This window comes from Malaya genurostris, chromosome 3 (assembly GCF_030247185.1).
Source record: "Malaya genurostris strain Urasoe2022 chromosome 3, Malgen_1.1, whole genome shotgun sequence".
Lineage (NCBI taxonomy): Eukaryota > Metazoa > Arthropoda > Insecta > Diptera > Culicidae > Malaya > Malaya genurostris.
The window spans coordinates 17841159-17856155 of NC_080572.1; the positions used below are offsets into that span (position 1 = coordinate 17841159).

A 14997-nucleotide genomic window follows, 5' to 3' on the forward strand; every position below is an offset into this window, starting at 1 on the left:
TACTTCTTTGGGAAAGGTCACTACTAGCATATATGTTACTATTAAGCTGTAGAATGATATTTAAACACTAAAATAAAGAAATGTTTTTTTAATCCACAAAGTGGCGTGTTAATCCCTTTCTTTTGTCATTCAAACAGTCTCATTGAAACATATTTTTCATAAGGAGCGGAGGAAGCAATTTCGTTTTGTTTGTTACGCCACTTATACCATTATATTTGCGAAATCAAAAGTGACAGCCATTGGATCTTCGAATTCAATTCTCATCTCAAGATCAGCTTTCAAAAGAGCCTAAGCTTATGAAAATCGGTTTAGCATTCTCGAGAACATTGCGCGAAGGGAAAAAGGCGTTATGTCTGTTACGTCACTTATCGTTTTATATCTCCCGAACCGGAAGAGATAACCAATTGTTCTTCCAACTTGATTCACAATTGATTTCGGGAGGGGCACACTCCTTCTTAGACACAATTTTTGTAGATCCTACAGATTATGAGTAGCAATTGTTCCAAAATAATGTGGCCTAAAACATACACGCCCTTTTTGAAAGTTAGTCTGGAATGAAAAAAATCTCTTAGGGCACGTTCAGGAGTGTTCCAGTTCTAGATGCATAACTTATGTCAGTTTTAAAATTTGGATCTGGAAATTATAACAAGAAAAACTGGCAGCCCCAGCAAAAATACAAAAAAATGTACGGCAGCGTATACCAGTTTTAAATTTGACAGTAGAACTGTTTGAATAAATAAAACTTAAACGGTTTGCTGGAAATACGTTTGTTCTAGATTTAATTCTATTATAGATCGCCAATATAAAACTTCCAGCTGCTGAATTTGCTCTAAACCAGTGAAAAATTCTTCATTTGCCATACTGGACAAGCATGCAAAGTTTTATGCAAATTGTAAGGGGTCGTGCCAACAGCCAGCGAATTCCGCATGGAATTGCTCTATTTCATCTTATCATTCCTTTTTAGTGCTTAAAAAACTGTGGTATAACTTTAATATGACGCACTATGTTATAACATACGAAAAACATTATTGTGCTAGTCGTGTCATATATAACTTGAAACTCAAGTCTGCTACGCATTATTCATATGGTTCATATTCAAAAACATTTTTTAATCTACACGAGTTGATTGACAGCGTATTAAAAGCTATTAATATTATTTTTAAGCAATAATTCACATTCTTGCAAGTCGCGTTCTTTAACAATACATATTTTGTGTTCCATTGAGATAAGAAGCAATTGAAATTTGATCCGAATATCTACTACAGATCTACTTACAAGCAACCGTCAGAATTCCCACATGCATCACAGAGAAGGATAGTTTGTTAGTACACCAAAACCTCCGGCTACGTACACTTTTTGACGTTACCTTTTTTTTTCGTATCTTTTTTCGGGAACCAATTCCCAAATAACGTAGTCTTATTTTACAAACCAAATCCTTGAAAACGATTTTCGGATAATACAATATCCAAATATATCCATATTGTAAAGGTTTTCACGCAATATCACTCACCAGAAGCCGTCATCTTGGATTCCGAAACGACCTCAAACATCGTTTTCCGGTATTTACACATCAAATCCGTTACGAAAATATCCATATCGTATGAGTTTTCACGGAATATCAAAAAACCAGAAGTCGGAATGGAACATGATTCGAAATTGCTACCGTGTGACATCGTGAGCTGTCTTGCATATTGTATTTTATAGTTTTGAAATTTATTATCAAAACATCACAGTGCTTCGAAATTAAAATAAAATATACACTACGGTATGCATTTCCTGCATAAAAAAGATCTGAGTGTACTTTGATCCGGCAACACATGCGAGTACAACGAATGTAGAAAATTTAAAATCTTCCATGACATGTCAAACGTGTCAGCAGCACGTAAATATAGTTTAGTTTGTCGAACAGTAACAGTCACACCTATTGTCACATGTGCGATATGTAATTGCAATTAGCTCAAGTCTCACCCGTTTTCACCAATTCATTTCAAATTTGAAATTAATTTTTCCGATGAATGGCTGTAACCGCCTTCGAGCTCGGTACTAATATGCATCAATGTCAAATAATAAATTGCCGACCCAGTAATTTCAGTTTACATCACTTCCATTTTATAACATGCCAACATTAACTAAACTTTGATTGAATTTCTCTCGTCAAGCGTATGTGGCTATGCTCCCTGGTGGGGTTTGCAAATTATGGGTAATGCCCACAACGAACCGACAGCTCACAACGAAGCCCACACTCATACTTATGCATACATTTGTGTGCTGTACCCCATGTTTTGCCTATTTTGTTACGCGTTGAACCTTTTCCCGAACACTCCCGGACCGGGAAACTAAGTTATTAATTCGGTACAACTTTTCATCGGCTCCATGAGAGGGAACGCCCGCATACAAGCAGGGTAAAAACTGTCCCGCTCGCTGACGGAAACAAAGCGGAAAACAACAGCACCGTGCGAGTCACGATCTTAGTTCCGGCAGGCTGTAGTTGACAGGCTGCGCTGTTGCTGCTGCCACTTGTCTACCGCAACCTTTCAGTAACTGTGGAACCAGCCTTCATCAGCATCCGTCATATCGAGCAAGACACGACGACGACCGACAAACAAACGGAAAAAGCATGTGCTTTTTGGGCAACATATCCTGGCTTCGAAGCAGCAACACTGGTTTATACATGCAAGACTCGGTGAAAAACTTGACAACCGGGAACGTGCCAGGAATATTTACCGGACCAAGCATTACACTTGGTATTAATCTTCCTATACGGGAGAGAGTGCAGTTACTAGGAAATTATGCTCAGCATATCTGGTAGAATTTCGCATGTGTTCGATGCCGGCCGGTCGTTAAAGCAAACTGAGATGTGGTCAGTCAGGTCAAATGTCGACCGATGATGGAAGGAATGGGTTTGGGAAAACGTAAATACTGCTCCTGTCAGCTCTTCTATCCAATGCTAAGACAGTAGTAAGTCGGCGACTTGAGTGATTTCAAAACATGATAGCATTATGACAAGGGACACTCGGGATTTGCATGTGTTTCCGAGCTCTTCGGCATGGGTGAACGGTTTGGCACTTCAAAAATGGACATTTGCAGTTCTGCTTGAGTTGCCAGGACCGATGGGTATTTGTAATATACTGTTATGTAGCGATGTTCATCACAGAAGGTCACTCTTTGATTGTGCTTTGGAAGGTTGAAAACTTTACAGCTTCTTCGAATATCATGCATGAACCGAAAACATTTGTTTAAGTATTTAAACATATTCCCATAAACGGATGTTAAACTGCACAAAGGTATTATTGTTACAGTTTGGCTGGCTTAAGGCTTTCGATAATAATTTAACTGTGGGGAAACTGATTTGATTTTGTATTTCCAGCTTGTCCAGTATTACGTATATTGATTTTTCATTCTAGCTTGTCCAATATTACGTTCTTAGCTAACCTGAACATTAAGAAATAATATATGTTAAAAAATTTCTGCATAGGGACCAGACTAAGTTTCAACTTTTTAAAACTAAGATTCAAATCAGACTTTAATACCTAAACTTGGTGAGAAAATATGTACACCCTTATTCTGAATAACGACGTATTGCTTTTTGATCGTATTTCATTTGTATTCCCAATAACGCTAGCAAAATCAAAGGTAGCTAGGATTCGATCGAACCACATTCTATCAAAAAAATCAATTGTTGTTTCTCTGTAGTTCTATTTACAATTTTCACTCGCGTTGGCTTACCACTTTCATTAGAAAGTCTCAGTGCCCATTTTTTCGCGAAGAACTTTGGCGACACAATGTTCTTTACAACCTCCGGCTACATTTGAAATGTTTTGAGCTTTTGTTCGCATCGAACATATATAAGATGTGTCGTAAAACCCTCTGTTAAACAATTACTATAAATTTTCATGTACGTCTTCGCTTTCGAAATATGTTTTGAGAATTTTGGGAAGATCGTATCCGTCATATCGATCTTGCAGATTTGATAACGATTGTAATCAGATGAATTTCTTGTTCAAATTTTCTTATCTTTATTAAGTTGTGAACAGAAAAATGTTGTGATACTTTGCCTATAGAGAACCGGCAAACAATGACATGTATTTTCGGATAAGCAGAATCTTGTTTGTTATAAAACGGTATAAAATGATTCACGATAGTGGTTTCAAACGTCTTGCTAGCAGATTTTTCATTCGTAGCCTTTTTTAAACGTGAAAGGCAAACTTCGATTGTCGCGATTTCTTATGATTTTGAAATATCAACTGGAATATTTCAATATACAGTACCTTTCTAGCCATCACAGAGAAATCGATGAAAATTCTTCTTTATAACATCTTGATCAATGTTTCCGGTCCATCCAAAACCGAATACTGATCACCAATTAGACATTGATTGGTTACGACTTGGAAATATAAATGATTCAATCGCAGATCCGGAAACTGTTTGAAGTATTCGAGCACGTTTGTTTTGTCGTTCATTACGGTATAAAGTTTTTTTTTGCAAAAAAGGGGAAAAGCACCTTAGCAAGAGTTTTTGCAGTGAAAGTTTGCGCGTCATCACAGTTGGGAACCTTTTTTACTTCGTACGACTTCAGTCGTTACCTCTATCTTTTTGTATTCGATTTGACGTAATTTTTTGGTCAGTCGACTACTGCGATGGGTTTAAAAGTTTTAATTCATAGAATTTAGTCGTCATAACGATTGACTTGTGTTACGGGGCTGTGAGAAAACGCGGCACCCACTTTGCAACAGAGATGTCAATCTCCTCTGTGTGACGAAGAGCAAGTGTAATTTCTCCTCTCGCAATGACAATAACAACGAGAGCTCTTCTCTTTCACTCACTGTTATATACAGTGTGCACGCATCATGAGAGCGCGTGTTTATTTTCTTTCACCTCTAGCACTGGATCACACCAAAGAGCTAGAGCAGAACTCTCAAATTCTCTGAGGTGGACGCAGATATTTTCACCGAAATGTACATGATGGTGAGCACTCTGATGTACGATTCGCATAAGAAAAGCGTGAGGCACGCATATTCAACACAAATAAAATTTATCGTTGAAATTTCGTTTCTCCCTGTTGCGAAATAAATTTTTATAGCAAATTCAGCACTACTTTCTGTAAATTTAAATCATATAAGTGTTCGCTCTCCATCACGCGCCAGTTATCACCTGGGTGTATTTAGGCGGGAGCTCGTGAGAGCGATTCATGCGAAGAGAATGTGATTCACTCGCACCAGCAATCACTAAAAACTAAAAACTCTAACTCTTTAACCGCAATCACTAAAAACTCCTTTCTCCTTTTCGTGCGGGTTTTGTTGGCTGCATACACGGTGTAGACCATTACTGCTTTGTAAACAACTTCACTTACCGATTTTTCTTTATTATGGATTTAACTTTTGAGATGATGTCTGAAACAACAACTGAATTTGGACAACCAGGAGCATCATCGGTGTTTTGACGACTACGTCTAAACTCAGCATATCGGTCAATTATTGATTTGTTTGGAAAGTAATCGTTTCGTGCATTGTATTTTTTGCTGGAAAATATTTTAATCTTTACAAGAACAAGTTTCAAAGAATTCGTGAAAATTGGCAATCTAAAGCAATAAATACATAAAACATTATTGGTACATTTACTAACGAGCTACTTCTTCCTATGAGACATGTGGGAATATGCAACGATTTAACTATCATTACCAAGTTGATCTGCATTCCGACGTGGTTGGCATCGGTACTGGACGGAAATGCCCGCAATCGCATCGCGTTAGTTATTTTTTAATTTGATTGTTTTTTGTTTTGTTGTTTTCTTCTAAACTACCATTTTTGATTCATCAAGCTAGCAGCTTAGCAATCTAAGCAGCTTCTAATCGACTCGATGTTCGCTTGCCTTCTTCTGAACAGTGATTCCAGATTATCAAAATATCCACTCCGGAATCGATATCGCTTATCGATAGACAAGTATATCAACAATATCAATAAATGAGTTTTCGAATAAAAATATGAAAAATGTCATTTTAGATTCAACGTTTATTTCACTTGCTACCGTTTGAATGTATTTATCGAATGAATTCAGAATCTCAAGCTCATATTCTGTTCGAAGGCTTGAATGTTCACTAAAATTAATGATCCGAGTAAAACCTTCCAATATCTTCTAAATCGTTCAATATTAATTCAGTTGAGCCACATTAATCTAATTTTGTTTTTTTTTCTCTTTCTTTGCCAAATAATAGTAAATAAACGGTTTTTTGTAAGTTTGTGGTTTTTTATGTCGTTTATTTATACCTGGCTTAAAAAAAGTTCGAAATTGAAGTGTGCCGTTGTTCATGGGAAGACTTATTAAAAATCATTGTTACGTACGATTTTGTATGCACGAATTCCCATTGTATACCAGCTCGAACACAAGAGTCCAAAAGCGGTTTCAGGGCTGCTTCCTGGTGATCAGTTTACTAAACAATCGTTAAATTTCTGAAAGAAATTGAAATTTTTTCTTGAATGGCTGTTCTCTGTGGTAAAAGTGCAATACTGCAATATTCTGCGATCTGGGCTTTCTCGGTGGGATCAGCATGCGGGGAGCAATGTAGTTTGCACAATGGAAAACAATGTGTTATTCCCAAGCATGTAAAGTAAAGTAATTATTTAAAGTATTTCGGACACTACTTCACAAATAGTATTTCAAACATCACGATCCTTGTCCTGATCTTAAATTGTATTCAAAAGTTCGGTTTATTTGCTTGCCAACTTTAAATTATTCTCCATTTATCGTCAATTGAAACAGTCTCAGTAAATTCGCCTGATCCTGTGAAAAAAGTCATTAAGTATTGCATCCTCGCCATTGGATCCCGGTAATACTAAATTTAGCATGAAAACCGCACTAACCAGCCTGTCGTCGCTAGAGCGAGTACGAGCAGGCTCTGCACGTCAATGCAGAAATAATTGAATGGAGGCACATGTTGCGAAACTCGACGTCAGTTAGGGGAAGCACAATTTCCTTTGTTTCCCACAGAGTGGCATGAAGTGACATTGTTTGACAGGTGAAATATTTTAGTTGAGTTTTTTTGCTACTACGTCGCAATTAGGCTTGGGTCCTGTCTGGGCGCACGATAGCTATTTCGGATATAGCAAAGTTAATGATGCCAACATAGTTATGCCGGAAGATGAAGGGTTAAAAGGCAAATGAGCAAGTTCTCATTTATTTGTAGTAAGCTTTTATTATTTGGTTTTAGTAGCTCGTGATATCTAAAATTCGAATTAGAATTTTAAATACTAACTCAGTCAAGATATGGCAACGTTCCTTAACAATAAAACTACTTTTTAATAATGAAAATATATTCTATTGTATCGAACAGATTACGAATCAGTGCCTTATCTGACGACTATCGCACCGAGAAAACTTAATACTTAAGCAATCATAGAAACAAATTGATTCACGTCCGAAACATCACTGATCCAGGAAAAAAATGTGTTTCTGCTGATGAATGATTCTCAACCCATAACTAACGAAGTCCAACTCACCTCGTTTGCTATGCTTCGTTTCCACCATATCACATGAGTTATCGGACCAAAAATCGAACCAGCTCAATCAATCTTTTCGGGTGCGTTCGATTTTGCTTGTTGCTCGCATGTCAAGTATCCCGCTTGGAGTCCTACACCGAACCATACCACGATAACAAACGAGCGGCTCAGGCATTGTTGTGTAGAACTTCAGACATGACACAAAAGTCGCTATTGCTCGCATATACCTAAACTTGGAATGAATACCCAGTGGGTAGACTGGAATCACAATCGTAAGAGCACACGTGTGCAGCATGTACTCGCAACGTCAGCATTGGGAGTGAAATTTATACACGTTGCATTAGTCAGGATCCCATTGTTACTCCACAGATTGACTGTTTTCTGTGTGATTACGACTGAAGGAATTATCTCTTTCCGTTCCATTCTAAAGCGGTTCACTTACTCTAATAAAAAAATCAATACCGAAATGTTCAATTTCAATTCGTTGTCTCTTGATTTGATGCTTTGTTTTCTCATATTATTGAATTGGACTCGAATTCAAAATTCCGGTTCTGTGCTGCAATACTAATAAAATCGAATTTCAATATGATCGTTAAACTAATCCCGTACACTTGCAAATGCAAAAATCTCCGTTAGAGATTTTATTCCATGCAATATCAATTTCTGTAATCAGATATCCTACGAGCGCTCGGTTAAAACTTGTCGAATCTCGTCTCAAAAATTGTCCTGCTCAACTTTACTTGCAATGAAAGGAAAACGAAGGTGTTATGGAAACTCTATAGTTTAGTCTTGTTTTCCTTCATAGTGCTGATGAGGGTGTGATGATGCACTGCCATATACATGGCCAGATTGGGTATCATTCTGATACTGTGGCGTTGCGATGCTACCCGCAGATCTGAAACGTGAAAACACATTCGAGGAAAACAACTTCAACACAATACAGCGGAAGTTCGAAAGTTGTATTAACAGTGGACAACGGAGATGACTGTTGGTTTAGTCCTGTGCTACTGAGAATTACACACCGGTTATGTTTATGAAGCTCGATTCACTTGGTATCTGAGCATTTTTTGTACAACTCTTCTACTAGTGCTCGGTTCTGGTTGTGTTGTGATGGTAGATTGTGTGAAAAGTTTTCCTTTTCCAGTTAGCTGCACTTGGGAGATAATACTAGAAAACGCGTTCCATTCTTCAAAGCATTGTGTGGGTCATGTTAATTTTTAGGAATATTTGGAAAGGTGCCACTACAGTCGATAGACACTTCAGTGTTACTGTGATAACTCTTCCACCCTAAACGGGAACAGTGAGTCGCAGGAGCGGCAGGAGCCCGATTGGGAGTATACTGGAATTCCACACCTGGGAGTTCCATGACCTTGTAATACAGTTAGATATATAACAAAAGCTTCTTGAGCTGAACAACAGTAAACAAACAAATGCTTCAATGAATATTGCTTTTGTTACACCTTGACCTGTGTATGCTTGTACAACTCTGCATTCGAAGCATGAATGGTTCTTATCTTGTCACCCAATAGCTCCCACAAGCAAAATAGTATCACATACTTATCGCCAATGGTGAATGATGCAAGTAATGGAAATTGCAATCTTAACCGGATGGTCTTAATGACCGATATAGAAAAGAAAACGATTATCGCATGTCAACTAACTTCGACCAGTAATCGAAATCGTACGTGTGTGGGAAAGTACCAATACGTGATTGAGCGAAAAATCCAATGATAAGTAGAGACAAAGACGCTTTGGAAATAGAAGCTACCATCACTCGAATCGTTGTACATCCTGAGAAAACATGAGGGTCCTCGACCTATATCGTGCTGTGTTGGGTTATTTTCAACATTGCTGCTGTTTGATAGCTTTTAGATGCACTTTTTTCTTCGCCGTGCCAGTTGATATCCATTTTATTTGTGCTTGGTGTGAAAAACATCCGAATAAACTCTTACCATCTGAGCGCTAATTGCTTTCCGAACGTATACACTATATAAGCGAAACTCGTATATTAATCTGTGAGTAATCAAACAGAATAAGAGCCTGAATGACCTGAACTGCCCCTCCTCGCATGTCAGTCTCATATAATTTTTTTGCTTTTTTTGTATCAATTATAGAGGTCATTCGCCTCTTCGGGACAGAAAAACTTTTGAGTAGATGTCAGAAAATGATGTTTGAAGTGATTCTTAATTCCAAAATGGCGATTTCCGGTTCTTTGGAAACCTTTACAATAATAATATTTTCGGACCGGATTTGATGAGTCGATGTTGGATAACGGATAATGATGTTGGAAGTAGTTTTGAAATTCAAAATGTTCGGTTTATTGATATTCCTTAAAATCCCTTACAATATGGGTATTTTCGGAACGGATTTCATAAGTAGATGTCTGAAAATGATGGTTTTCAATTTTCCAAATGGCGACTGCCAGTTTTTCGAAAACCTTTACAATATGAATATTTTCGGACCATATTTGATGAGTAGATAACGGATAACGATGTTGGAAGTAGTTTTGAACTTCAAGATGGCGACTTCCGAACTATCGGGTCGATTCTGACTCCAATAGTGCGGTGAGTTGTTTTATTCCGTTTTCAAGGTCATTCCGTATTATATTGACTGCATCAGTGCGGTTGAGTGATAATTCGAATTAATCTGTCCTCAAGGTCGTTTGTGAGCTGTGTAAAGAAGTAATGTGTGTGTGGTATGGCTCAAAATTGCCTGACCTACCTCCAGATGACGAAATGGAATCATCTGATAGCAGAAAATCTCGTGTTAAAAATTATCCCGATGGGCTTGCACTTCTCGCCGGACGTGGTTTACATCCGGACCAAAGCAAACGGAAAAAAAATGAACATCCTTAGATTATCTAAAGACATGACCTCGCGATATTCTGCAATACAAAATAATGAAAAAAGTTCGCCCAGACAAGCTGTCCAAACCAGTCTAACGAGATCGTTCAATGTGAACTCTTCACGCGGGATTATCGCGTATACTTTCCATCTCGCGAAGTCGAGATCACCGATCGGAGTCTGACTTGCGAGACGTTTTTAAGCATGGGGCAGGCGGTTTTAAAAATCCCCTACCAAGGAACCAAGCTGTCTGATTGGTCAACCTCAGCTACGCTATCAGCAACGGCTCTTTCATGTGGACTAACAATGTTGAGTCCTTAATTTGGATAACAAACAAACTGCTGGCCTAACGCATTTGTCTTTTCTACTGGTGTGATTGAAGATATTCCTTCAGCTGCGCCCTGGAGTGATATCAGAGAAGGAATAGGCTTCGGTTTTTCCTTACCACCTTCGTTAAGTGCCAGAAGGGCTTTGAATATGGGAGAATTTGTCGAAGCTTTTGCTGGAAGTTCCTGTTGCGAAGCTCAGTTATCCTTTCCTGGATTATCCTAGTTAAATTGTTATAAAAGGTCTTCTTATCAATGATGCCAGTTCGTTAATACTGCCTCCGGTAGATGTTTCGAAGTCGGATGAGTTTCTTGCTGACACAGTCAATTTGGATAGAGGAACTCGGCATGTTGTACTGGAACCGTCCCATCACGAGCGACTGCGATTGAATGCTGGAAGGACGATAGAGTCCGTCGATTTCCATCGGGGAATCGATATTAATAAGTTGGTCGGCGATTTGTACAAATTGGACCTAGTCGGTGCGATATCGGCTTTCTTCTCTTGAAGAAAATCGGACAACTCAGCAGTCGTGCTCCTGAGCATTCCAATTTACTACAATCAACTCATTATTATGCATATTCGACGATGAATTTGCCTAAGGCGTTGTTTTGATCTAAACGCGTTCTGCAGTTTCGTAGTTTTGTTGTCATTGCTTAAAAAAAGACTATCGTTGTTCAGCAGATAACAAGTCGCCAGAGTCATCCTTTGCTTGTGATTGATTATTGACTCATTCAGGAGGGATTTAGGAGGAAGAATCTTTTTGTGATCCAATAGCTGGATCTTTTGGAATGCTATGAGGAAGTGGCGGCATCACTGTTCACACATTTTACTACGATGTCATCTGGTGGGCAATCGTGGGTATTTTGGGATTCGGTACATTTCCGGCACCGACTTTTCATGTGGCAATTTCTCGCTCCATGACCGTAGTTCAAACAGTCCATGAGCTGTGTGACATCCCGATGTACCGGTTTATACTTTTACCATTCGATGATTATATGGAACAGTAATTTTATCATTTTCTGGTGACCCATGGTGATGGAGCTCTTCTCCAGATGAATCAAGTACAGTTGATCTCGATACTATCGGTTTTCCGTGTTGTGTCGTTTAATTTGATACACCATCACAGGATTTAGTCCAGCCTCCGATAGTGCTTCCTTTAGTTCGGTTTCCATCATGTCGGGTAGTCCTCGAAGTACTACCTTCATAGGTTTGTTGGCGGCAATATCGTGTGTGAAGTATTCCGCTTTTGTTTTTCAGGTATCATTCCACTGCTTTGTAGGGGTTTAAAGCCGAAACAGTTATTTTGTAACGCTCAGTACATAAACGTATTGCCTGATCCGAGCGTAGAGTCGGTGGGATATTATTCAGGTTGAAAGGTAGCATTTTTTCCTTCTTCTACAATTCCTCTTCGACATCAACTGGCAGATCAGCGTTATGACTGGTACACACGCTTTGCATCCTTCTCGGATCTATGGCGCGTTTTACCCATAGCACGGGTAGGTAGGCAGCTACGAATAAAAATAAAATGAAATTAGTCGTAGTAGGTTATTCGTCTTTCCACATCGAGTAGGTAACGCAGATATATAATGTCGCTTGTTACCCCGATACCGTCGTCGCGGTTTTCCCCGTCATGAGTTTTCCTCGTTGAAATTCTTTGATATCAAACATTTCAGGAAACTTTAATTTTGGATTATTTGTGGTTAAGTCATGCAACTAAAAATGTTATCATAAATTGATGATCATATATCCGATGGCATGTAGCAAAAATTAGAAGCCTTGATACATTAGAGCAGTTCCAGAAATTCTTAGCAGATCATTATTAAAACCTACAGCATCTCAGCAGATCATTATTAAAACCTACAGATTGATGGCTATCCCATCCGTGCCTTTTGAAAAACAAAAAAGTTACATCTAAAACAATTTACAGATATATTCGAAATTTCAAGTTCTCGTTGAAAGATAATTTTTTAAACAGTAGAATATTATTCTACAGGTTAAAGGCAATAAATTTGTTCATGATATGCTTTCTTCTAAAAGTAGCTGTTCTTGAGATACTTGGATATTTAATAATAACACCATTTTTTATATTTCCATGAATCGTTTATTTGCTTGCTATATCTACAAATATTACATGTACATGAATAATTCTTAATTATATTTAAGGTTTTAAGTTTTTGAAAATTGTATGAGTACTACGTGCATCGTCATTCGAATCGTCATACAGTCTTGTGACGATTGTGGTTTCTGAAATCGGAACGAAAGAATGGTATTCCTGTGTGCCTGGAATCATTTTGGTATCCTTATAAACACTACTCCACTCGGTCACACCCCGTTCATATTCTTCTTGTGACACGTAACAAAAAGACATGGTCGTGAATGCATCTCGACGTCTCTGCTCTGCCCATTCATATAATTGATTTGCAGTTGTGATTGGGTGTTCAAGTAGTTTAGCCAAGCTTTCACGTCGTGCCATTCGCTTTAAATTACCCCCGAGTGCATCACATGGTCCTTTACCATGAGAAGTTGCAAAACAATGCCACTCAGCATCAATCTTATACATTGATTTAAATTTACAGATACTTGCATTTTTTCTGTTTTTGTACTGTGAGACTGCTCCGTCAGACATAAATATTGCTTTTTTCGTTTTGAATTTTGTCTTTCAAAAATGACATTAAGTGTGAAATAAACACTTGAACCGCGATGGTATCGAGTTTAAGCACTTCTGAAATCAAAATGAAACTTAAATGTTTAAGCTCTTCTGATTCTCTATAATAACGGTTTCCGAATTACAACTGGAAGAACTTGATCATTTGCATGCACCCGTAAACTGTTTTAGCAGTAACTTCTTCATTTTTCAAAAGGCACGGATGGGATAGCCATCAATGTGTAGGTTTTAATAACAGCTTTAAAATAAAAATTATCAAAAAAAAAATAAAACCCTGATTTGTTTTTATTTAACTTTTTCGGATTATTTTGTAATTATTCAGAAAATTTTTTTTTCTGTGTATATTTTTTTTAGAGTGCCCAATCGATTCCCTATAACTTGTTCCTGAACGCCATTTTTGTACAATCAACGGTTTCCGAGTTACAACGATTTGAAATAGGCAATTTTTGTGAAATGCAAAAATTCATACGCCCTTTTTAAAAATCAGTCGTGAGTCGTATTGACCTATTCATCGGATCAAAACTTATGGTTTGCCATACTGAAGCCATGTGCAAAGTTTCATTCAAATCGGAGAAGGTCGATTCTGATTTTGTCTACTCATTCCTCGAACCACTCTCTCAGAGAGTAAATGTTGAAAAGGTCACAGTTAGTTTTCAGTTTTCATTACGCTGGGTATTAGATATAATAATCAACAAGCCTTCGAACACAGTTAGGACAACAAAATATGTCAGTGGCAGTTGTTTATCCGATCTGATTGATGTCTGTTTGTGATCCTTTTTAATCCTTCCTATGAGAATGGGATACATCAAAAACAGACTCACAATCCAATTACAGTGACGAGTGGACCTTCTAAGCTCTAGATTGATAGGCGGTGAAAAATGGCGGAAGCAAACGTATACGAGAAGGCCCGAGAACGATGTTATGGCCGGTGTCAGCTGCAGATGGATAAGATTTATTTCCTGTTCAATTTTCAAGGTAATTTTTATGAATGTAAGAAAAAATTGCATCCAACGCTCAGTAACTCAACTACGTATGGTTTGTTCCCAGTCGGTTGACATTTCCTCCTTATTCAGGTTCTTAAAAGCCCTGAAAAAATCTCTCTTCGAAGATGTCCGTTTTAACAACAGATCAGCGTTTATTTTTCACAGTCATGACGCAACTGGAATATGTCGGATCAGGTTCTTCAGATAAACTGTTTCGTAAATTTATTCTGCCTCGTCGTGCACTTATGTGTCATCCATTCTTTGTGACGAGCCTCCCTCTTATCCTGTATCACGAGCTGAAGATTGTGTGACAAACAAAGCCGTAAAATGATCCTGCGGAGTGAAGAGATGGTATATTGTGTGAATCATTGGGTGGAAGGTTGTGACGCGAGGGAAAACTGTCAGCCTGATCTTCAGAAGAACTCACGCGAGAGGAATAACGATAATGAAATTACCAATATATATGGATTGGATGTTCCGGTGAGGACTTTATATCCGGGAGGATGCAACCCGCGGAGCATTCGTAGTTTTCGTGGTATTGACGGAATTACCAATTGGTTGTTTAATGCTGTCGATACAACTTGCTGCTGGAACTACTAATTTCGCTTTTGGCTGCAACCTTTCCTCGACGAGTTGTGAATTATTGCCCGAATCCGAGAGAAACGTAATTAACAATATCCTTTTTT

General features: G+C 38.2%; 1 protein-coding gene across 1 annotated transcript in view; it reads left to right on the plus strand.

Annotated features, from left to right (window-relative positions):
* The window catches only part of LOC131435358 (neuroligin-4, X-linked-like), a 413817-nt gene that overhangs the window by 105572 nt on the left and 293248 nt on the right, over window positions 1-14997 (plus strand). The gene's annotated exons all lie outside the window — the stretch shown is intronic.